The 24,045-nt window shown below is 35.6% G+C and overlaps 1 protein-coding gene across 1 annotated transcript in view; it reads right to left on the bottom strand.

Annotated features, from left to right (window-relative positions):
• The window catches only part of LRP1B (LDL receptor related protein 1B), a 1,905,856-nt gene that overhangs the window by 1,083,026 nt on the left and 798,785 nt on the right, over positions 1 to 24,045 (bottom strand). The window lies entirely within an intron of this gene.

The raw sequence follows: 24,045 nt of genomic DNA, 5'->3' as shown, positions 1-24,045 counted from the left end.
CAAAAGCAAAAATAAACAAGTGGGACTATTTCAAACTAAAAAGAAAGAAACCATCAACAAAATGAAAGACAATCTATAAAATGGGGTAAAATACTTGCAAATCATATATGTATGATGAGGGGTTAATATTCAAAATATGTAAAGAACTCATACAACTCAATAGCAAAACACATACACACACACAATCTGATTAAAAATTTGGCAGAGGATCTGAACAGACATTTTTCTAAAGGAGATACACAGATGGCCAATAGATACATGAAAAGATGGTCAAAATCACTAATCATTAGGGAAATGCAAATCAAAACCATAAAGAGACATCAACTCACTAGAATGGCTATCATCAAAAAGACAAAAAATAGCAAGTGTTGTCTAGGAGAAAAGGGAACCCTCATGCACTGTTGGTGGAAAAGTAAATTGGTGCAGCTATTATGGAAAACAGTATGGAGGTTCCTCAAAAAATTAAAAATAGAACTACCACATGATGCATCAATTCCACTTCTAGGTATGTATCTGAAGGAAACAAAAACACTAACTCAAAATGGTATCTGCATCCCATGTTCATAGCAGCACTACTCACAATAGACAAGGCATGGAAACAACCTAAGTGTTCATGGATGGATGAATGGATAAAGAAGATGTGATATATATACATATATATAGTATAAAGATAGTAAATAGGTGGAGGAGGAAAAGGGTGAAAAGGAAAAAGAGGAGAAGGGGAGGAAGAAGAAAGAAAAAGGGTGGAAAATCATTGTTAACTAACTCCTTAATAAACATGGAGAAACCGTTATGACATTCTCACAGAGACCTCTGGACTTAGGATCAAAGAACCCAGACTTAGTCTTATCTCTGACACTTATTTGATGAGAGCTATAACCTTTCTGAGCTTTGAATTATATAAATGTGGAAAATGAACATAATAGAGACTACCACTCAGGATTGCTTTAAGGGTTAAACAACTACTGTATAGCATAAGTGTATTTTACATATAAGCTTTTTATTACATACAAATCTCTATAAATCCAACTCCTAGAACCCTTTTTTAAATTATTCAATTAAAAAAAAGAAGTCTAACGAACTGAGAGAAGGTTCTATGATCTTGATAGTCATTCAATTTGGTCAGAGACTAAGTTCACCGGCACGCCATTTATTCTGCAGAGGACCTCTCAGAATGAATTTTAACTGCCTAATTACCTGGTATCACTAAACTCAGAAGATACCTCTGTAAAATGCTGCTGTCTCTGCCTGCCTTTCACATCTCTACATTAGTATCCACAAGACTTTATGACTATTGCATTTTTTCCATTTATGGCCAAGAGTAATATAAAAATGACTTTCTACCACAGGGCTCAATGGTAACAAACTTTAAACTTCATTGTTACCACTGTTGTTCCTCCCTAGGGAATTTGGATAAGGGATCAGATTCTGACAGGAGAATCATCTCCCAGTAATTTAACAAAGGCTTTATTCTATTTGAACTTAATGGGGAGCTAATGATTTTGACAAGAATAATCCCCTGTCTTAGATAGCCTTATGAGATTCTTTTCATTTTAAAGTCAAGCTCTTTTGATTACAGGTGTCACGTCTCCCACAATACTAGTTACAAGTTCGTTGTTTCAAATAGAAAATGAAAGTGTGAGGGCTTGATTGCTTTGTCATTTAACAGCATTATTACTAAGAGAAATATTTTCTCCAACTAGTCCAGCCGAAACAAGAAAGCAATACATTTTTTGGCTTGGAGTTCTCAATATTTTTTCCATTTCCATCATATTGCTTTGAAAGAGAGGAGCACCTTTGAAGAAATATTGTGTAAATAAAATAAAATCATTTAAAAATGCAGCACCCAGAAAAATAAAGAGCCAAGGACAAACAAGGAGGAAGGGGAAATACCTCACAGAAACAATGATTGACCAGTCATTAGCACTGTACAACTATCTTTCCAATCTCCCACAGTTGAGGAAAAAAGTGCCACACATACATCAAAAGATGTTCTGGGCATAAAGAGGCACATAGAGAAGAAGCGGGAAATGAGCAACTGGGACAAGATAACAGAGGTCCTCAGTAAACAGAATCTGCCACACTAATCATCTCCATTCATCACAGAGTCCTAGGAAAACCGAGTTCACAGTAAGTACTGTGCAGTTTGGCTCTAGGAATTAGCAGTGTTCGTATTAGACCAAGGGCAATAATGCCAAGTTTTATTAAGCTGTAATCTAGAAAGTGGTTCCACAAAAGGGAATTGTAGAGATTATGAAGAGATGCCAAATCTGGGGCCTCAGAAGCCTTGCTGCCTGCACTGGGCAGTGACTTGGCAGGGACGTAGTAAGTAAATACCTCTTATTTTGATATGACTGAATGAGGTTGTCATGAAAAGCACTGAGACATTGTATCTCTAGATCATTTCCTAGTCTCTAGACCTAAATATTTTTCCTTTACTGCATAGATTTAGATTTTTAATAGTGCCTCTGTATTAGTCACCTAGCACTGCCATAACAAAATACCACAGACTGGGTGGCTTAAATAACAGAAATTTATTTCCTCACAGTTCTGGAGGCTGGAAGGCAGAGATCAAGGTGTCAGCGGGGTTTATTTCTCTTAAGGCCTCGCTTCTTGACTTGCAGTTGGCTGTTTTCTCACTGTGGCCTCACATAGTCTTTTCCTCTTCTTATAAGGACACCAGTCATACTGGATTAGAGTCCCTCAAAGGGGCTCTTGATTCAGACCATCAAAGCCCCTCATCTGAGTGAGGGAGTCTTCTAATTGATCTGCCTGCCTCAACTCCGCTTGTTCCGTGGTAACATCGTCACCAAAGAAATCTCTCTAAAATCCAAATTTTACCATGTCTCACTCTTATTTCAAAGTCTACAGTAGCTCCCTAATGACCATGGGGATAAAATTCCAAGTCTTTTCATTACATGGTCTCTTCCTCTGCTTGTAAGAACATCAGTCATATTGCATTAGAGCCCTAACCTTATGACCTCATTTAACCTAAGTTACCTCTTTAAAGGCCCTATCCCCAAATATAGCTACACTGGGGCTTAGGGCCTCAACATATGAATTGGGGAAAGGGGGAGGGTGCAATTAGGTCCAAAACAGTTTTCTTTGAAGATGACCTTCAAAGCAGAATAATACATTGGAAATAGGATATACCTGGGTGTCAGACAAAACAGGGTATGAATTCTAGCTGGCCATTTACTATTCTAAATTTAAGTTATTTTGGACAAGATAACAAATTTTTCTTTGTAACAATGCATTGTTAATAACTGCATAGCCGGTTTGTTATGAAGACTTAAGAAATTGAGTATTAAAATATCATAACAGTACTTAATAGCTGAGAGTTGTAAAAATTCCTCTCTGATGTTTATCTTTTAGCTGGTGGGGTCTCAGCATTACCGTGAAGGTCCAGAGTGCCATTCTTTGTGACATATACCTTGAACTACTAACAATGAACATTTTAATCAATCTGGGCAATTTTTGCACTGTAGATACACCTCAGGCTATCAAAAAACAAACCAAAACAAAAACCACTGATCGTTAACTCTTGATATTTTCCAGACTAAATTTGGATTTTCTAGAACAGGATTTATGTGGATCAACTGGACTCATCCATTCTATTACTGAAACATTTCACAGATATTAATTAGATCAGCTATGTGTGAGGCACTGTACTAGGAATTATATTAATACAAAGACACCTAAATTATATTGTTTGTTCTCAATCAAACTAGAAAAAAATGAATTATGAACACAAATATGTGCAAAGCAATAAGAAATGATAAGGGTTAGAAGATAAGAGCTAGCTTATTAGGATGGTTTTAATAAAGAGATCAAATTTAAAGTAAATCTTTATGGGCAATTTTTTAAAAATAAGTAAGTGGTGGAGAGAGGCCAATAAAAAGAATGATGAATTCTTTGAAACTTTTTCCGACTTTAAGTATAAAGCAGAAGCCTTTATTCTCTCTCATGTGGCTCTTTCAGAAGGTACAGACATTGGCTCTCTTATCCAACTTTCAGGAAGTAGAGGTCATAATAAAGGCTTGGAAGAGGAACAGTGAGAAATGTTTGAGGAGCAGTTTACATGTAGAAATAAGAATGATACTTCAAAGGTTAGTTCAAGTAATCAAGAGCTCTTTTGAGAGATGAACTTTGTACTTGCCAAAATATCCTAAAACAACTTAAATCTCACGTTTTTATTTGTTGAGATTAGGTAACTTACCTTACAAATGCTTCATTTAAAAACCTGCTGATAAGAGACCCACTTTCAGACCCTGTAAACTGTAACTGGAGAAGGTGCCCATATGGTTTCATTTATTTAAAAACTAAATCACTGTGATAAACTTACATTCATTAGAATCCCAAGGGAATAAGAGCTTTTGAACATCACTGTAGCTTTCTTATAATGCAAAACATTTGAGCAAAATTAAACTGTTTTTTTCCTTCTGCTTAACATGACAAGGATTCACATTGAAACAGATCAAAAGTTGTATTATGTCTTTCTCTAGATCAAATAATGTTGACATACATTTCAACAGAGTGCTCTTAATTCTAACATCCAAGGGCCATATTGTATACTTGAGTAGAGCAAACTGACATAATTTTATAATACAATAAGCACATATGGTTATTCTTGAGGGTAAAAGCCTATTTTTTAATTGTTTTTCAAGAACTTCTCCTACAATATATCTTTATTCTTTAACCGTTAACATTGTCAAATCAGGGACATTCTGTAGTCTCTAAAAGGTGATTTTGTTTTCTACTCTTGGGGAAAAGTACCCTCAGGACATTTTCATGTGAGGCAAATCCAAATAAGCTGAAATTCTGAGGAGTTTTTGTTTGTTTGTTTGTTTTTGTTCTTTTAGCAGCATGTCATACAATGTATCAGGTACACTGAAACTGAAGGGAGGTTTATACATTTAGGTGAGAAAATGCATGCACAGTCAGACCACTATCCTCTTGGAAGCTGCTTAGTAAGCAAAATTGTTCCAAATGAATTTGACCTTAAATAAGGAAGCATATTTTTTTATCAATCAACTGTAACCAACATTGACTTTGGGGATTAGCCAAATTTTTGCATATGTATTCAGCTAGATAAAACAGTTGTCAAATGTAGTCTTCTTGATCCATATTCTGTCACTGTCTATCAAATTGGAACCTGCACTGCTTTTACTGTTTCAGTTTCATAGAGCAACATGTAATACATGAGTCAAATCTGTCTTGCTGGGGTATAAGAAAAAGAGATGAAGAATTAGAATGCAAAGACTCAATGATAATATAGGTTAGAAAACCTAAATCCTAAGCAAATAGATTTTTAACCTCAATGTAAAACAATATCTCCCAATTCTATGATATGATCTACAGCAGTGCTTCTCAAACTTTAATGAGCATATGAATTACCTAGAGATCTTATGAAAAGACTGATTCTGATTCAGTAGGTCAGGGAAGGGGCCTGAAAATCTGCTTTATTAAGAAGTTCTCAGATGATGCCAATCCTGCTAGACTACGGACCACACCTTGAATGGTCAGGTTCTTCTGCATAATTTTATGCAATTCATCAGAACCATCTTCCTAGCAAAAGAAGTGTGACCCCCCAAAATAGCCATATCACTACCTGCCAATTCATTTTAATTTAATTTGTTAATAATGATGCCAGTCTTTTGACTTCACTGTGATCAGCCTTACAATTAGATTCTCTTAGAATCACTTTTCTTCATGAATGTGTAGAAAATAAATAAAAATAACGTCACAGTGTATGATTACAAATCCTTGCAGATGACAAAATATTTGGGGAATGGTTAGGATTAAAGTTTCAAATTCCCCATTCTCAATCTTGTGGGATACAGAAAAAGATAAAAGTGATTTGAAATCAGGGATGCTACCTATGGTGGGGTGACATCCCTACCACATTTGGGCTCTCCGGTTTCTTGGAGCCAGTATATCCAGTAACCAGTGGTGCATCTGACCTACAAAACCTGCAGTGTGAATCTGCCTATGCACTTGTAAGTTGGCAGTTTGTTAAGATGCTTTATGAGGATAGGAGTCACCGAGTAACTTGTTGACCAGTACTTTTTCTCTCAACTGAGAAAGTTATGATGTACATCCTCATCCTCTTGACATTCTACCTACAGGACTTGCTGTTTCAAGTAAAATTAAAGAAAACCTACACATCTCCACCCATGCCTACCCCTTCCTTGTTTATTATTCAATGATTCAATGGAATATCATATGAGGGTTTTGTTTCATGCATGCAAGGAATAACGATGGCCTTGTATACTGTGTGTTTCCAAGGATTTAGAGTGAGAATTGTCTTCAAAAACACTGCCTAAAGAACCTCATTTTCTGAGGATTTATAAGATATAAGAAAATGATTTCATAGAGCTCCCTCTTTCCCTCTTCCTTTTCTTAAAACTTTGCTCTTCGTTGAGAACTTCATTAATTCATTAAACAAAATTTTATTAACTTCATTTATTTATAAACTTTAATTACTTACAAAGTATGTGCCATAAAAAAATATCATGTGGCAGATTAGTGTTAGGATCTGAGAATTAAGGGCAAACAAGGCAGTTCCTGATGTTACAGACCTCAGTACTCTCAGTTAAAGCCTTTGTGGGGTCAGTCTTCATCTAGTTACCCAAATCATGTCAGCAACCCTTAGCTGTTTGAGTTAGTACTGAATACATTAAAAAAATAAATACATTGGCTCATAAAACTAAAAATTCAAGAAATCAGGCACAGCTTTCTTCAAGGGGTGAATATCATCAGAGCTCAGCTTTTCTAAATTTCATAGCTCTGACTTTTGCTGTACTGGTTTAATAGTTTCACTCCAAAAAGGATTTCCCAACAGCTGAAAGTTTAGATAATCTAAAGAAAGAATACAAGCTCTTCTTCCAACAATATCAAAAATAGTTCATTGTTGCTCGTTGGTTTTAAGTAGCTCATAGGCCCATCTCTGAGCCGACAGCTCTGGTCATTGTAAAGATAATGTTGTGAATGGCCAGACTGTGTGTATCACCCCTGGGGCCATAAGCAAGGTAAAATCCACCAGAAGTAGGTGAGTTGAGAGTTGTGACAGCCATGAAGGTGCACCACTCAGAGCTCTTAGCGAAGGCACATAATTGACTGACAATCCCAGATGCTGCCCCTTTGGATGTACCACTGCATCTCTGCTGCCACCATGCTTCACATGTGCTCATCCCAGAGAGGTGCTGAACCCAATGAGGAGCAGGGGGACAAGTGCAGTCCTAGGAGACAGAGGACTCCTTTAATGGGTGTCATTGGCTCAAGTATCCCCTACTGGCTTAGATCAACCTTTTTTAGAATGCTGCTATGGTCTGAGACTCTTCCTATTCCATTCCTCTTTCCTCAACCCCATGCCATAGGTGCCAAACTGATGGCAGTCTGAAAGTTCTCCTCGCTTTTTCTTGCACCCTCCTCCAATAAATCTCCTGCATGTTTAATCTTGTTTTACTGTCATCTTCTTGGAGGACCCAGATTAATGCAAGAATGTATAAAAAAGTGGTTTTCCAGTGAAAAATTTGGTTTCTATTGGCAAGAGGGTGGTGAATAGAACCTGTGAGGCAAAAATAATAGATATGAACTCGGGTGTATCTACAAAATGACCTCTCATGTTTTAAATAAACATTTGTTCTCTATAATATATGTTCTTATGACTTTCCTCCAAACATCAAACAATTTTGCTGTGTTATGTCTCCCTGAGGTTAAAAGTGCCTTTAAAGAGAGGATTATACACCTTTGTTTCCCTGTAAACCTTTTGCAACCATAACAATGATAAGGTGCAAAATATATGCTCATGAAAAAAGTTTTCAGCTGTCTGGAAGGTCCTCTGGATTAATAAAACACTAAATAACCATTATTTTATCAAAATACCTATGATGAAGAATCCTTTCCAGGTTGTAAGGTTATCTTGGCAAGTATTTGATTTACATCTTTCTTACTGCTCACACCTGGAATTTTCTCTGTTGGTTTTGAAATATTGTAAAAATTGTCCCAAAAAATCCTAGAATATAAAAATAAAAAGAAAATTCCCCAATCCTTTCATATCTCTGAAGCATATAGATGAATACACAGTAACCTTTTTTCCATTGGTCTTTTATGTCTCAGACAGTATGAAAGTGAATTCTAAAAACTTATATTTTAAAATCTGTAGTCGACAAAGCAATTTCACCTACATTATCTAGGCATTTGGTAGGGAAAGCAGCTATTTCAGTATATTTTACAAGAAAGAAAATTTAAATAGAGAGAAAGTAAATGACTTGTTCAAAGCCACACAACTAATCCTAGCAGTATGTTCTTCTGACTTCTAGACTTGTAAAGGAGATTATGTCACCTCCTCTCAAATTAACATTTTGGGCGCCCACAGGAGGCAACACCCCTTCTACAGGGATCCCCTTGTCAAAATTGGCATTGACTACTGAAGCCTGGAAATTTTAGAAATATTAACATCAGAAAATATTAAACCAGTGAATTTTTTACACCTTAAGTCCTGTTCCTTAGAAGCTTTCTACTTCTGAGCCTGAGCCCTGAATTTTCTCAATCCCGGGTAAGAGAGGACAGACATGTTTCCCTTTAACCAATGTCATGAGATTTATGAACGGGCAAAAGGAAAGATTTCTCTAGTACAGCACTTTTCTAATACACCATAGTACAGCAAATACTAAGCCAGAGGTGTGCTTCCCTATAATAGAACACATGTTTAATATAGAGAAGCAAAAGAAAATCTTTACCTATCTGATATAGGAATATTTGGGGGAAAAGAAAAGAGAGGAAGTCTTTTTACTTTGCTGAATCTTAATTTACTTTGCTGAATCTGAGTTTTTCCTCTGTGAAATGAGCCTATTATGACCTAGCTTATCATGAAATAAATTCTATAAAATCTGGATAAGGCATCATACCTACAATTCTACTTCTTTTTCCTTGGCAATGTTTTGTAATGCTTACTCAATGACCAATTTTGTTATGAACTTTTTCACCAGCATGCTTCACTCCCATAGATCATTTATACAATACCTAAATAGAAATAAAAAGTAGAGATTTGTTTTTCTACATTAAGTCCTTGAAATTTTTTTTTTTCTAAAGTATTTTAGAAAAATTCATTGCCTGGTAGTTTTCAGCTAAAGTCTGTGTCTGAAAATCATTAGCAGAATGTTCTTACTGTTATGTATTATTCCTGTTCAGACTACTTCTTTTCTACTGAAAATGAATGGGTCAAAGCCACTAATTCAACTGACTGCAGCATTTCTCAGTCAGGTCAATGTGGTGCATTTTTTATGATAGGCACTTAGGCTGCTTCCATATCTTGGCTATTATAAATAATGCTGCTATGAACATTGGGCTGCATATGTTTTTTTCAAATTCGTGTTTTCATTTGCTTAGGAGTGGAATTGCTGGATCATATGGTAGTTCTATTTTAATTATTTGAAGAATCTCTATACAGTTTTCCATAGTGGCTATACCAATTTACATTCCCACCAACAGTGAACAAGGGTTCCCTTTTCTCCACATCTTCACCAACACTTGTTATTTCTTGTCTTTTTGATGATAGCCATTCTGACTGGTGTGAGGCCAGCATTATCATGATACCAATACCAGACAAAGGCACTACAAAAAAAAGAAAATTACAAGCTAATATCCCTGATGAACATATATGCAAAAATCCACAACAAAGTATTGGCAAGCCAAATTCAATGATACATAAAAAGGATCATACATCATGATCAGGTGGGCTTTATTCTAGGGATGCAAGGATGGTTCAATATCCACAAATCAACCAATGTGATACACCACATTAATAAAACAAAGGATAAAAATCACGTGATCTTATCAATAGATGCAGAGAAAGCACTTGACAAAATTCAGCATCCTTTCAATAATAAAAACTCTCAAAGAAGTTGGTATAGAGGGAATATACCTTAACATAATAAAGGTCATTTATGACAAACTCACAGCTAACATCCCATTCAATGGTAAAAAGCTGAAAGATTTTCCTCTAATATCAGGAACAAGACTAGGATGCCCACTCTCATCATTTCTTTTTAATATAGTATTGGAAGTCCTAGACACAGCAATCAGATAAGAAAAAGAAATAAAAGGCATACAATTTGGAAGGAAAGAATTTAAACTGTCACTATTTGTAGATGACTTGATACTATATGTAGAAAACCCTAAAAACTCTACCATAAAACTATTAACACTAATAAAATTCAGTAAAGTTGCAGAATGCATTATTTAAAATATGAAGTAGGTTGCATTTCTATACAATGATAATGAACTATCAGAAAGAGAAATCAAGAAAACAATCCCATTTACAACTGCATCAAAAATAATAAAATACCTAGAAATAAATTTAATCAAAATTGTACTCTGAAAACTATAATACATTAAAGAAGGAAATTGAAGACAATACAAATAAATGGAAACAGATCCCTTGTTCATGGATTGGAAGAATGAATATTGTTAATATGTCCTTATGTCCTTACCACCCAAAGCAATCTACACAGTAAACGCAATCCCTATCAAAATACCCAAAACATTTTCATATAACTAGAACAAGTCATCCTAAAATGTTTATGGAACCACAAAAGACCCCGAATAGCAAAGAAATCTTGAGAAAAATGAACAAAGCTGGAGGAATCATGCTCCCTGACTTCAGACTACACTACAAAGCTACAGTAATCAAAACAGTATGTTACCAGCTCAAAAACAGAGATATAGATCAATGGCATAAAGAACACAGAAATAAATCTACACACTTATGGTCAATTAACCTACGATGAAGGAGGCAAGAACATAAAATGGGGAAAAGACAGTTTCTTCAATAAGTGGTGCTGGGTAAACTTGACAGCTACATGTAAAAGAATGAACAAAGAACATTTTCTCACACCACATACAAAAATAAATTCTCCCTAATAATATGAACCAGCCTGCCATTCACAGGATGTAACAGGTATTCATGATTCTTGGTGTTTGCTTATGTTTTTTCTTGCACTAGGAATATGTTACTCCTCCATTTTTCACTTGACTCTTAAGACCTCATCTTTTAAAACTCACAGCAGTTGTCATCCTTTCCAGAATATTTTCCCTGAATCTTAGACTGGGACTAAATATGCTTTTTCTGGTCTCTTTACATACATTTCTCAAGAGAATTTATTGTTTTATTCTAGATGTTATGTTTATAAAATCTTCCTCCCCAATTAGACTGTAAGCTACCCGAGGGCAAGAATTTTGCTATTTCATGTGTGTCATCCTACCACTGCCAGGGGTAGTGTCTATGATAATACAGAATTTCAAAAAAAAAAACATTATTTGAACATATATTGAACTTTCTAAAGTAAATTATCTGAGTCCATGATGGACCAGAGATTAAGTCTCAGCCAATTTCAGGCTTTTCTTGTACTATATCTTGGGTTTGAAACTTGGCTTTACGATTTGCTAGATGTATGATGGTAAACAGATTACACGTCTCTCATTACCTCAGTTTTCTCATTTGTAAAAGGGGGATGAATACAGTACCTATTTCAAATGGTTGTTTAAGGACTGAATGAGGTAAAACATGGACAACACAGAATTGTGGCTAAAACACACAAAAAATCTTGCTTTTTAAAAAAATTCATGACACTACATAATTGAAAGATAATCAAAAGTTATTCTAACTAGGACCCAGCAGACTTAGTTTATAATCTTGAATCTTTTATTTATTTGGGATATTTTCTTACCCTCAGTTGTCTCTTTTACAGAATATTAGAAGCCATTGTTGACCTATCTCTTCCACTTTAACTGTTTTGTAAAGATCAAATATTATTAACAGTAATAATTATAGTTGTCATATATTGATGCCTTCCTGTAGGGCAAATACCATGGGAAAGGTTTTCCTGACATTATTTAATTTTATCTTCATAAAGATTCTATTGGCTAGGTGTTATTATTTAACTTTTATGGAAGAAAAACTGAGACTTAAATAGTTCTATTAACTTGTCCAAAGCCAGAGAGTTGATAAGTTGTAGATTAATATTTAAACCTATGTCTCTGACTCCAAAATCCATCCCCTGAATCACTGTCCGAAGATAAAATAAAATATTTAAAAATATAAGATTCTACATAAAGCAATATGATGATTGTTATTTATCAACGTTATTAATAGTTGCCAGTTTCAGTGATCATTATTCTGGTTTCATTCTTATGAACTAGAAAGGTTGCCATAATTCCATTTTCGGCAACAAAAAATGATTTTAAGCACCTTCTGTGAATGAAACACTGGATTACCAGTTTTAAGGAAATTAAAAAAAAAATTATGACAGTATCAGGTGCTTCAAATTGCATATATTCAAGTTGAAACATTATTAAAAATGTATCACTAATCAAAGGTTTTTTGAGACCTGTATGCCAACAAGTACAAGGACACTACATTTATCATTTTTATATTCTAAAGATGATAACGTTTTCCTTTGCCTTTTTTTGCCTCGTCTTTTTAATATAACTCTGAAATGGGACCTACATGAAATCTGGACCTATGATTGTCACCATTTTACCCTTGGTCTTTCAAGAGAAAAGAATAAAGGATATTCTGGCATTATCCAACTTTCAGGGATTGCTAGGTCAAAAAGTTACTGACAAAAATCATTTGAATTAATTTTTTTCTTTTTTCATGCATGGGATTTTTTATTCCTAGAATATCCTTCCTTAGACATTAGCTCTACAGGATGAGTGCTTAAGTGTTCTGAAAATAGTCACCACCTACTTCAAAAGATGCTAATGGGAGAAAATGAATACAAATGTTTTATAATTAAAAGACTGTGGCTTGCTGGGAAGGGGACATATAAGCCCAAAAAGGGAAGTGGAAAACTTATGTATCAATCCAGGTTTTAAGACAAAAACCTTTTTTTTTTGTAGTGGATACAAAACAAATGAGGCAAAGATACATATTTTTAACTTTTAAATTAAATTATCCTGGTAATGAAAAAAAAAAAGTTTTCTTGTATCATTTGCTTACATACATTAAGATATAAGAATGGTGAGGGGTTGAGTTATTGCTGTAATTGCCACATAATTTTTAGGCCAGAATGTCTACTGAGGTATACCTATTAGAAGTACCTATTATGTATGCCTCTCTATACTAGTTTTCTCAATGAGTCACCTAAAGTACAGACATCAAGGGCTGAAGTTCCCAGAGCTAATAAGTGGCAAAGTCAGGGTGTGAATACATCAGTCAGGCTCCTTAATCCAGAAAATTTCCTTCTATGCCACGCTGCTTACGTAAAGTTTTTAATACCTTTATGTATTTCCAATTGATTTGTTTTTCATTCTTGGTGCTGTACTATGAATGGGCACAGAACAGAAGAACTAGAATAAGAAATTTATAGATTGGATCTAGTGAAACTATTAGGCCACATGAGTCAAAGCAAAAAGAGAGGAGACAGGTATGTGCCTTGCGTACGGGCAATCAGAGGCCGAGGCCCGCTAGATTATATAGCAAGAATCATTAATCTGAGCCAGGAGACTGGAGAATTGAAGAGAGAGCAGGAAAGCTGAGATAAAATGCAGTCTATGGCTTTGCAACTCGTGTGGTCCAGGAAGCAGCAGCATAAGCATTCCCTGGGAATCTGTTATAAATGCATAATTTCAGGCCCTAATGCAGACTCACAGAATCAGAATCAGAATTAAAGTTTGAGAAGCAGTAGAATATGGCTCTAGACAACAAAATTTCAAATAGACATGAAAGGCTTAATAATAAGCAATAGCTCTCTGAAGAAATAATAAGCAGACAGCAAGAATGGGCAGTGATACAAGGTAGCACTTCTTGTATATGCTTTAACTACCTGTAGAACCAGTCTCAGATTGAAATTGGCATACTTTCAACTTAAACTCAATTTAAAGGACTTGCTCTCAAATAAGTTTTTCTCCTGAGGAGAGTCAAAGTTTAAAAGCAAAAAAAAAAAATTCTACAATATAAATCTTCTCAAAACTCTGGTCATCTTCCCCTTTGATCGCCCTTTCCCACTTATAGTTTTGTGAGTAACTGACTTCTGTGACTTCTGTGTAGATCTGGCAGAGGAAAAATCCCCTTCACTTTTGAATAGTTTGGTATAATGCCTGTTAAAGTGGAAAGAACAATCAGCTATTTCTTTTGATTACTTGCAATTTGGTAGCCAATTTTATTACAAGCCCAACATGAGAAGCACCAGGCAGCCCTGTTTGCTGACTTTATCAATTCTTTTTCAAATTGTTCAACACATTTCAAAGTCTCAGCATACAAATTCCTTGCTTTTTTTTCCTACATAAGGGTGAGGAAAGGGTACATAAATCTTTAGGAAATGAGGCCCTTGAAACAGCCAGAATAATGTTATTGTCAATATACTAAAAGTTGCCTTAACACTTCTGTAAAACCCTTATAAAAGGAAAAATGTCTTTAATAAATGCAGTGACCCTGATATAAATATAAGATTACTATATACATACGTGTGCAAATGTTCTAAATAAAAGGCTTTATGCAGAACTTCACTAATTCATGTGTTCTCTGTAATGAGGGAATCCAGCTATTTCATTATCATAATTTTATTGCTGACCCATCAAAGGAAAAGAAAGTAATGAACGTTGGAATTATTTTAGCTCTCTAGTCTTCATCAAGGAAGGAATTCAAAACAGTCAGTGCCATTTCAGAAGTGCTGGTCTTTCAGTAATAACCATTTCGAGCTGACATGACTTAAATGGTTCCATATTTGGTCCAGATGCCTTTTTGAAAAGAAAACAAAACAAAACCCAGGAACTTAGAAAAAGTGCTAAAGAAACATATTACACTCAAATGAAGAGTCTGCCCATACATATGCAAACAAGCAAGGATTATAGTCGAGTTTTGATGCCCAGATAAAACAATGTCCAGGTGGTCAAAATGATCCAGTGATTAGAAGGATCTAGATTTTCCGTTCTAAGATGTAAATCCATGGCAAACATAAGGAAAATGTAGCATTTATATAGGAATTACATATATTAACTCGTAAGTCTCACCATGAGTTTGGTAACATTGGTATCTCCATCGTACAGTTGGGGAAGCTCTAGCTGCCTTTGCTTCCCAGGACTCCCAGAGCTCTCTGAGAGAGACAGCTGGAGTCTACCTGGGGGAATCCTCCTTATGTGACAGCTGGGGCAATCGAAAGCCTTAACACATTTGTTTTACGACTATCAAGGAACATTGTCCTTTGTTACCTGACATCCAGTGTCTTGAAAACTGTTGTTTCATATATTTTGTCAGTTTTGTTATTTTAGGTGAAAGGATAAACCACATCCCTGTCACTTCCTCTTGGCTGGAAATGGGAAGTCTCTTATTAACATCTAAATGAGATGCTATAACTCCTCTGCTTAAAGATCTTCACTTCCCATTTCATTCAGTAACAGCCAAAGTCCTAATGCAGGTCTACAAGTCCCTATGTTAACCGGGTCCTGTTACCATTCAGAACTCATTTTACTGCTACTCTCCCATTCATGTAGCTCTAGCCACAATGAGCCCCTTGCCTTTTGTTAAATAAATTAGGTATGTTCTCTTCTCAGGACCTTTGCCCTTGATGTTTCCTCCGTCTGGGTTGTTCTTTCCCTAGATAATCACACGGCTGGCTCTTCAAATATTACATTCTCATCAAGGAATGCTGTGGTCATGCTATCTAAACTTACAACCTAATTTGATGCTCGTTATTCCCCCATCCCTTCATTTTTCGTCTTAGCACTTATTACTTTATATACTATATATATTTAACTTTTCTAAACATCTTATTGTATCAAGTCTAATCCTGGCTTGTCTTTTACACATGCTACATTCTAAGCCAGGTACATTTATTTTTTCATTTTATTTGTTTTCTGATAATGTGGTAAGAATTTAAGTGGTAACTGTAATGACTAAAAAAGTCAATAGAAGTCAAACTTTCACACAATGCAATCTCAATTCTTTCAAAAAAAGCGGAGTAGATACTTCATTCAGTAGGTTAAAGAATTGTGATTATTTTATCCATTGGGACTTGTACGTATGTGTTAAATTAACTATATGGCAACCTCTTACCATTCTCTGAATAAAATAACAGTAAGGAATTATAACAAAGATAACTTAAAAGCTACTGAGCTATACAAAAACCTATTCCCTTGTTCACGTAAAGGTATACTTGCTTTCAGATATCCATGTAAATCAGATTTAATTTAATGCATTTTTAGGTTTTCATAAAATCAGCTCAGTTTAAGAAACTACTATGACATTAAATTTACTTTTCAGATAGAGCAAGAAAAGTAGCAGTACCCTAGAGTACCATACTATGGTTTATATCTGATGAAGAGTAATCATTCAGCTACTAGTATTTTCATCAAGTCTATTTGTACTTTTGGCTGCAATCGGAATCCAGCAATAATTTTGGCAGTATGACAAACTAAGAATGGAGTTTCTTAACTTAATCTCCCTTAAGAGGTTACGAAACCTTAATCTCCCAAAAGTTGAACAGAAATAAGTACTTAAAATAACATGTCTAAAACATTTCTTGAGATAATGACATAGCACTTCAGAAAACAGAATGGGCCTATCAAATCAGGCCAGGTACTGAACACCAGTCTAATTAAATGTAGTCTATCACACCCACATCAGACTGGGTTAAACCTAGAATGCACACATACATCTCAGAGTGTTCTTCATACTCAGTGTGATTTGTAAAGGCACAGAGATTCAGATAAAATTTCCACGCTTACTGCCATGTCTATGCATCAGCTTTTCCCATTGTCCAGGTAAAAGTGCCAAATATGTGCCCATAAGATTAAAAAGAAAAAAAAGCAAAAAAATCTTAGTAAGGTGGGAAGTGGGGTGGAGGAAAAAAAATTAGAAGACAGTGCAAACAGATTTTGAAATGTATACTGGAAACAGCAAATGACTACTTTGTGATATTAAAATATCCTATTTTTTAAGGAGAGAATTATTATTTTATTTAGTAAATTAAATTTCAAAGCAACAGGTTAAAGAAAATACAATAATCAAATATTAATAGTCTGGAGTTTAAGATCTTATTTTATAGCAATGATTTAGATGATTCATCAGAGTGTTTTTGTTGTTCTTGTTGTTTTTAACAATATTAGTTATAGAGCTCAATTCAGGGCAAGAAGTTTGCTTCAGAGGTCACCCACAAAATATTTGCCATTGAACGTGTCAAATAACTTTGTTATAAGAAAATCAAACTATAGGATACTCCCAAGGGTCCAATGTTGTATCGTGAGCTTTATTTCACACTGTTACCTAATCTTGATGCTTACTTCAACAGCTTCAAGAAACATTTATGATACTGATTTGTAAACAGAGGTCTAGCGCCCTTGCTTCCTCTGGTTTCTCCCCACCCAGTTCTCTGTCCAGGGTGCACACTCCTCGTAAGGGCATATGATGCAAGAACCCCACACAGCATCAGACAAGGCTGAAGGGAGGCCTGACTTGGGGGAGAGGGCTTGATTTCTTTCCCACGCCACCCTTCTTTGGCAGCTTTATTTTTTGACCCTGAAAAGAATTTATCTGGAGTTTCATGAGCAACAAGAGTATATTTCCATTTCATGCCCACGGTGAGATCAGGCAGTGATTTCCACATCAGAGCTCGTAACAGGAATGTTGGTGTATCCTGCCTCCAGATCTCAGTGACCCTTTTGAAATGCTCAGAAGAAATAGTTCTGTGCAGAAAGAACCACGTGATGGGAAGGTGCTGAGGTTTGGACAAGCACAGAGTGCTTGGAGGGGCTGGAGCACAGGGTTCATAACTGGAGGGCAGGGGAGGGGAGGGCAGAGTAGATGAGGCTGCACAGACAGATGGCAGCTGGGCTGTGGACCTTTGAATGCCAGGCTGCTCCACAGGTGGCAGGAAGCCATGACCAGTCTTTGAAGAGATGAGTGTTAGGGTGCATTTTAAGATGATCATCACTCTGGGAGTAGTGGGCTAGATGAATTCACAGGGCAGAGATTTGAGACCATTTTGGTAACATTCTTTTAAGCCAGGATAAAAATGTATATGGTAGTCAACACTTATATGCAGCTTCTAGGTGCCAGGCCCTGTTCTAAGCACTTACAGGAAATAATTCATTTATTCCTCACAACAACTCTATGAGATAAATGCTATCATCCCCACTTTACAGTTAAGAAACAGGCCCAGAAAGGATAAGTGACATTTTAAAGGTGACACAGTGAACACATGGTGATGGAAGGATTTGAAAATGGGCAGTCCGGACCCATGGGCCGTGCTCAGAACCAAAATAAGTGTAAGTCACAGGCTAAGATCTAGACCTGGGCTCAGGTCTAGACTATACAGTGTTGAAGACTTGAAGACTTGAAGTCTTGAAGACTATACTGTCTTTGTCACAAATACTCAGCTCTACTTTGTACTGTGAAAGGCGGCATAGATAATATGTAAACAAATTAGAGAGACAAATGTGAATTTCATATAATTTTCTTGTGCTATTAAATACCTTTCTTTTTATTTTTCTCAACCATTTAAAAATGTTAAAACCTTTTTGGATATCAACAAACTGATTTTAAAGTTTATATGCAGAGGCCAAAGACCCAGAATAGCCAACAGAATATCAGAAGAGAAGAACAAAGTCGGAGGACTGACACTGCCCAACTTCAAAAGTTACTATAAAGCTATGGGGTGATAGTGGCAGGATAATAGAAAAATAGACCCATGGAACAAGAGCAAGCGTCCAGACATAGTCCCACATAAATAGAGTCAACTGCTCTTTGACAAGAGTGCAAAGGCAGCAAAATGGAGAAAAGACAGTCTTTTCAACGAATGATACTGGAATAACTAGATGTCCACGTGAAAAAAAATCAATCTAAAAATGTAAAAACCATTCTTAGCTCACAGGTCATACAAAAAGAGGCAGAAGGCTGGATTGGGCCCATGGGCCACTGTTTGTGAACCAATGTCTGATCTAGACACTATTTTTTTTAATAATTAATTTTTATTGGAGTATAGTTGCTTTACAATGTTGTGTTAGTTTCTACTGTACAGTAAAGTGAATCAACTATACATATACATATATCCCCTCTTTTTTGGATTTCATTCCCATTTAGGTCACCACAGAGCACTGAGTAGAGTTCCCTGAGCTATACAGTAGGTTCTCATTTAGTTATCTATTTCATATATAGTATCAATAGTGTATATATGTCATTCCCAATCTCCCAATTCATTCTGCTCCCCTGATCTAGACACTACTGAAAAGAGGTCATCAAGGTGAAATGGGAAGATGGCATCTCCGGTGATCAGCAATAGCTCTTAGCCCTGGGCATCCCAGATGGGAGCCTGGGATCTACCTCTAGATTACCACGCTGGTTGCTGCTGCCACAGCTCCTCACTGGGCTTTGCCAGCACCTTCACAAATAGAAGAACACAGGTGCTAGAGTGACTCTTCCCTGGTCTTTGAGAAATGTCTCACTCAGCACATCTCCTGGTCCTCCAGGCTTCATGTCTGAGAAATAAAAAGTTGCTCCTCAAAGAAAGCTTTTGGTTTCTGCTGAAAATAGCAGTTTTCTTTAAAAAAAAAAAAAAAAAAAAGATTTTTATGATCATGGATATGCTCCTACTCTACAATTTATAAATTTCTAAAAATTGAATAATATAAGCAGAAGATCTAGCCCAGTGCCCACACAAAGTGTTTACTGAAATATGTTAATTTTGATGAAAGATGTTGTTTTATTGTCATTCCAGAGACAAAACCTTACAAAATCTATGGGATACAGCAAAAGCAGTTGTTAGAGGGAAGTTCATAATGATACAGGCCTTCCTCAAAAAACCAGAAAAATCTCAAATTAACAACCTAACCTACCACTTAAAAGAACTAGAAAAAGAACAAACAAAACCCAAAGTCAGCAGAAGGAAGGAAATAATAAATATCAGAGAGGAAATAAAATAGAGATAAAAAACAATAGAAAAGATCAATAAAACCCAGAACTGGTATTTTGAAAAGGATAAACAAAATCAACAAACCTCTACCTAGAATCACCAAGAAGAAAAGAGAGTGGACCCAAATAAACAAAGAGGAGAAATAGCAACGATACCGTAGAAATATAAAAAAATCATAAGAAAATACTATGAGCAGTTATATGCCCACAAATTGGACAACACAGAAGAAATGGACAAGTTTCTAGAAACATACTGCCTGCCAAAAATTGAGTCAAGAAGAAACAAATAATTTGAACAGATCGGTCACTAGAAGTTAAATAGAATCCATTAAAAAAGAAAAAAAGAATCCCTGTAAACAAAAGCCCAGGAGCAGATGGCTTCACTAGGAATTTCTACCAAACACACAAAGAACTTATACTGATCCTTCTTTAACTCTTCCCTAACTCTAATGACTCCCAAGATCATTCTATGAAGACACCATCACCCTGATACCAAAACCAGAAAAAAAACTACAAGAAAAGATTATAGGCCAGTATCTTTGATGAATATAGATGCAAGAATCCTCAACAAAATGTGAGCAAACCAAATCCAACAATACATAAAATGGATCATACGCCATGATCAAGTTGGATTCATTCAAGGATCACAAAGATAGTTCAATGTATGCAAATCAATCAATGTGATACACCACATTAACAAAAGAAAAGACAGAAGTCACATGATCATCTCAATAGATGCAAAAAAATCACTTGATAAAACTCAACATCCATTCATAATAAAAACACTCACCAAAGTGGGTATTGAGGGAACATATCTCAACATAAAAAAAGCCATTTTATGACAAACCCATAGCCAACATAATAACAGTGAAAAGATGAAAGCTTTCCCACTAAATTCTGGAACAAGACAAGGATGCCCACTCCCACCACTTCTATTCAACATAGTTTTGGAAGTCCTAGCAACAGCAATCAGATAAGAAAAAGAAATAAAAGGTATCCAAATTGGAAAGGAAGAGGTAAAACTGTCATTATATGCAGAGGACATGATATTCTATATAGAAAACCCTAAAGATGCACCACAAAACTAGTAGAACTAATAAATGTATTCAGCAGTGTAGCAGGATACAAGACTAATATACAGAAATCTGTTGTATTTCTTTACACTAACAATGAAATATCAGAAAAAGAAAGCTAAAAAAATCCCATTTAAAAACATGTCAAAAAAGAAAAAAAAAAAAACCCTAGGAATAAACTTAACCAAGGAGGTGAAAGACTTATATGCTGAGAACTATAGAACACTGATAAAGGAAACTGAAGGTGATTCAAAGAAACGGAAACATATCCCATGCTCTTGGATTGGAAAAATTAATATTATTAAAATGGCCATACTACCCAAAGCAATCTACAGATTTAGTCTAATCCCTATCAAATTACCTATGAACTTTTTCACAGGACTAGAACAAATAATACTAAAATTTATATGGAACAACAGAAGACTCCAAATTACTAGAGCAATCCTGAGGAAAAAGAACAAAGCAGGAGGCATAACCCTCCCAGACTTCAGACATTTCTACAAAGCTCTCATAATAAAAACAGCATGGTATTGGCACAAAATCAGACCTATAGACCAATGGAACAGAATACAGAGCCAGAAAGAAACCCATACCCCTATGGTCAATTAATCTTTGACAAAGGAGGCAGAATATACAATGGAGAAAAGACAGTCTCTTCAGCAAGTGTTGTTAGGAAAACCAGACAGCCTAATGAAAATCAATGAAATTCAAACCCTCCCTCACACCATATATTGATACCAAAATAAACCCAAAATGGTTTAAAGACCTAAATATAAGACATGACACCATAATACTCCTAGAAGAGAACATAGGCAAAACATTCTTTGACATAAATCATAGTAATACTTTCTTAGATCAGTTTCTCAAGGCAAAAGAAATAAAAGCAAAAATAAACAAATGAAACCCAGTTAAACTTAAAACCTTTTGCACAGCAAAGGAAAAGAAACCATGAACAAAACAAAAAGACAACCTATGGAATGAGATAAAATATTTGAGAATGATGTGACTGGCAAGGGATTAATTTCCAAAATATACAAACAGCTCTTACAACTCAATATCACAAAAACAAAGAGCCTAATCAAAAAATGGGCAGAACAGCTAAATAAATATTTCTTCAAAGAAGATATACAGATAGCCAACAGGCACTTGAAAAAATGCTCAACATCGCTAATTAGAGGAATGCAAATCAACACCACAATGAGGTATCACCTCACACCAGGCAGAATGGTTACCATCAAAATGTCTAAAAATAATAAATGCTGGACTTCCCTGGTGGCGCAGGGGTTAAGAATCCACCTGCCAATGCAGGGGACACAGGTTTGAGCCCTGGCCGGGAAGACCCCACATGCCACAGACCAACTAAGCCCATGCACCACAACTGCTGATCCTGGGCTCTAGAGCCCGTGAGCCACAACTACTGAGCCCACATGCCACAACTACTGAAGCCCACGCTCCTAGATCCCATGCTCCATAATAAGAGAAGCCACCACAATGAGAAGTCTGTGCACCACAACAAAGAGTAGCCCCCGCTCGCTGCAACTAGAGAAAGCCTGTGCACAGCAACAAAGATCCAATGCAGACAAAAAATAAAAATAAAAAGTCTCTCGCCTTTTAAAAAAATAATAATAATAAATGCTGGAGAGGGTGTGGAGAAAAGGGAACCCTCTTACACTCTTGGTGGAAATGTAAATTGGTGGAACCACTATGGAAAACAGCATGGAGGTTCCTTAAAAAACTAAAAATACAGGTAACATATGATCCAGCAATACTGCTACTGGGCATATATCCAGAAAAGATGAAAATTCTAATTCAAAAAGATACATCCAGCCCCATATTCACAGCAGCTCTATTTAAAATAGCCAAGACATGGAAGCAACCTAAATGTCCATCAACAGATCAATGGAATATTACTCAGCCATAAAAAAGAATGAAATATTGGCATTTGCTGCAATGTGGATGAACCTAGAGAATATCATACTAAGTGAAGTCAGACAGAGAAAGAAAAATATTATATGATATCACTTATATGTAGGATCTATAAAATAACACAAATGAATCTATTTACAAAACAGAAACAGATCCACAGACATAGAAAACAAACTTACTGTTACCAAAGGAGAAAGATGGGTGGGAGGGATAAATTAGGAGTATGGGATTAACAGACACACATAACTAGCTAAGCAACAAGGATCTACTGTATAATACAGGGAACAATATTCAATATCTGGTAATAACCTATAATGGAAAATAGTATTAAAAACATATATATATATATATACACCTGAATATATATTCATATATATGTATATATATAACTGGATCTGTTTGCTGTACACCTGAAAGTAACACAATATTGTAAATCAACTACACTTCAATTTAAAAAAATAGAAAGTAAAGTTATTTGGATTTGGAAAAACATTGGAAAAGGGCAAATACCAGGGAAGAGAAGTTTAGAGTGGGGTTACCAAAGTGAAGGCGTATGATGTTTAATATGAGAGCAGTGAAGAGATGTAAGGAGAAAGTCTGAGGAAAAAGTTACTATGAACGGGATAAGTTACTCAGAGAGAAGGTGTGAAAGGAAATTTGGCGTATTTCAAAAGCTTGCCAGTGTTAACCTTTTTCTGGACTGGAATGACTATTTTTCTCTGAATTTTAGATAATTAATTACAGACAGTAAGAGTCCTTGAGGCATCCTGGTCTTTTCAACTGACTTGGAATCAGAAATCAGAGATAAAGTTTATTTTGGTAAAAGTCTCTAAAGCTCTGATTTAAACAAATTTGGAATGAATTGGAACTATCATATCCCTCACACTTTACAAGGAAGTTGGGGTTTTTCATTCCTGAAAAGTTTTGTCAGGTTGAAAACCTTTTTATAATACAAAGCCAGCAATCTTGGAAAAATTAAGTCCCAGTTTAACATATTTTGTACTTGTCAGATCAAGTCATTTTTATGTAATTTCCCTCCTCAAAATATTCATAAGATCAGCCATAAACTGAATCTGTGTCAACTTGGTATAACAGAAATGAGCACTGTATTAGGAATCAGAAAATCAAGAGAAT

Source organism: Balaenoptera borealis (assembly GCF_965194805.1).
Source record: "Balaenoptera borealis genome assembly, chromosome: 6".
Lineage (NCBI taxonomy): Eukaryota > Metazoa > Chordata > Mammalia > Artiodactyla > Balaenopteridae > Balaenoptera > Balaenoptera borealis.
The sequence above is the reverse complement of the archived record's forward strand: the minus strand, read 5'-3'. Positions and strand labels throughout refer to the sequence as shown.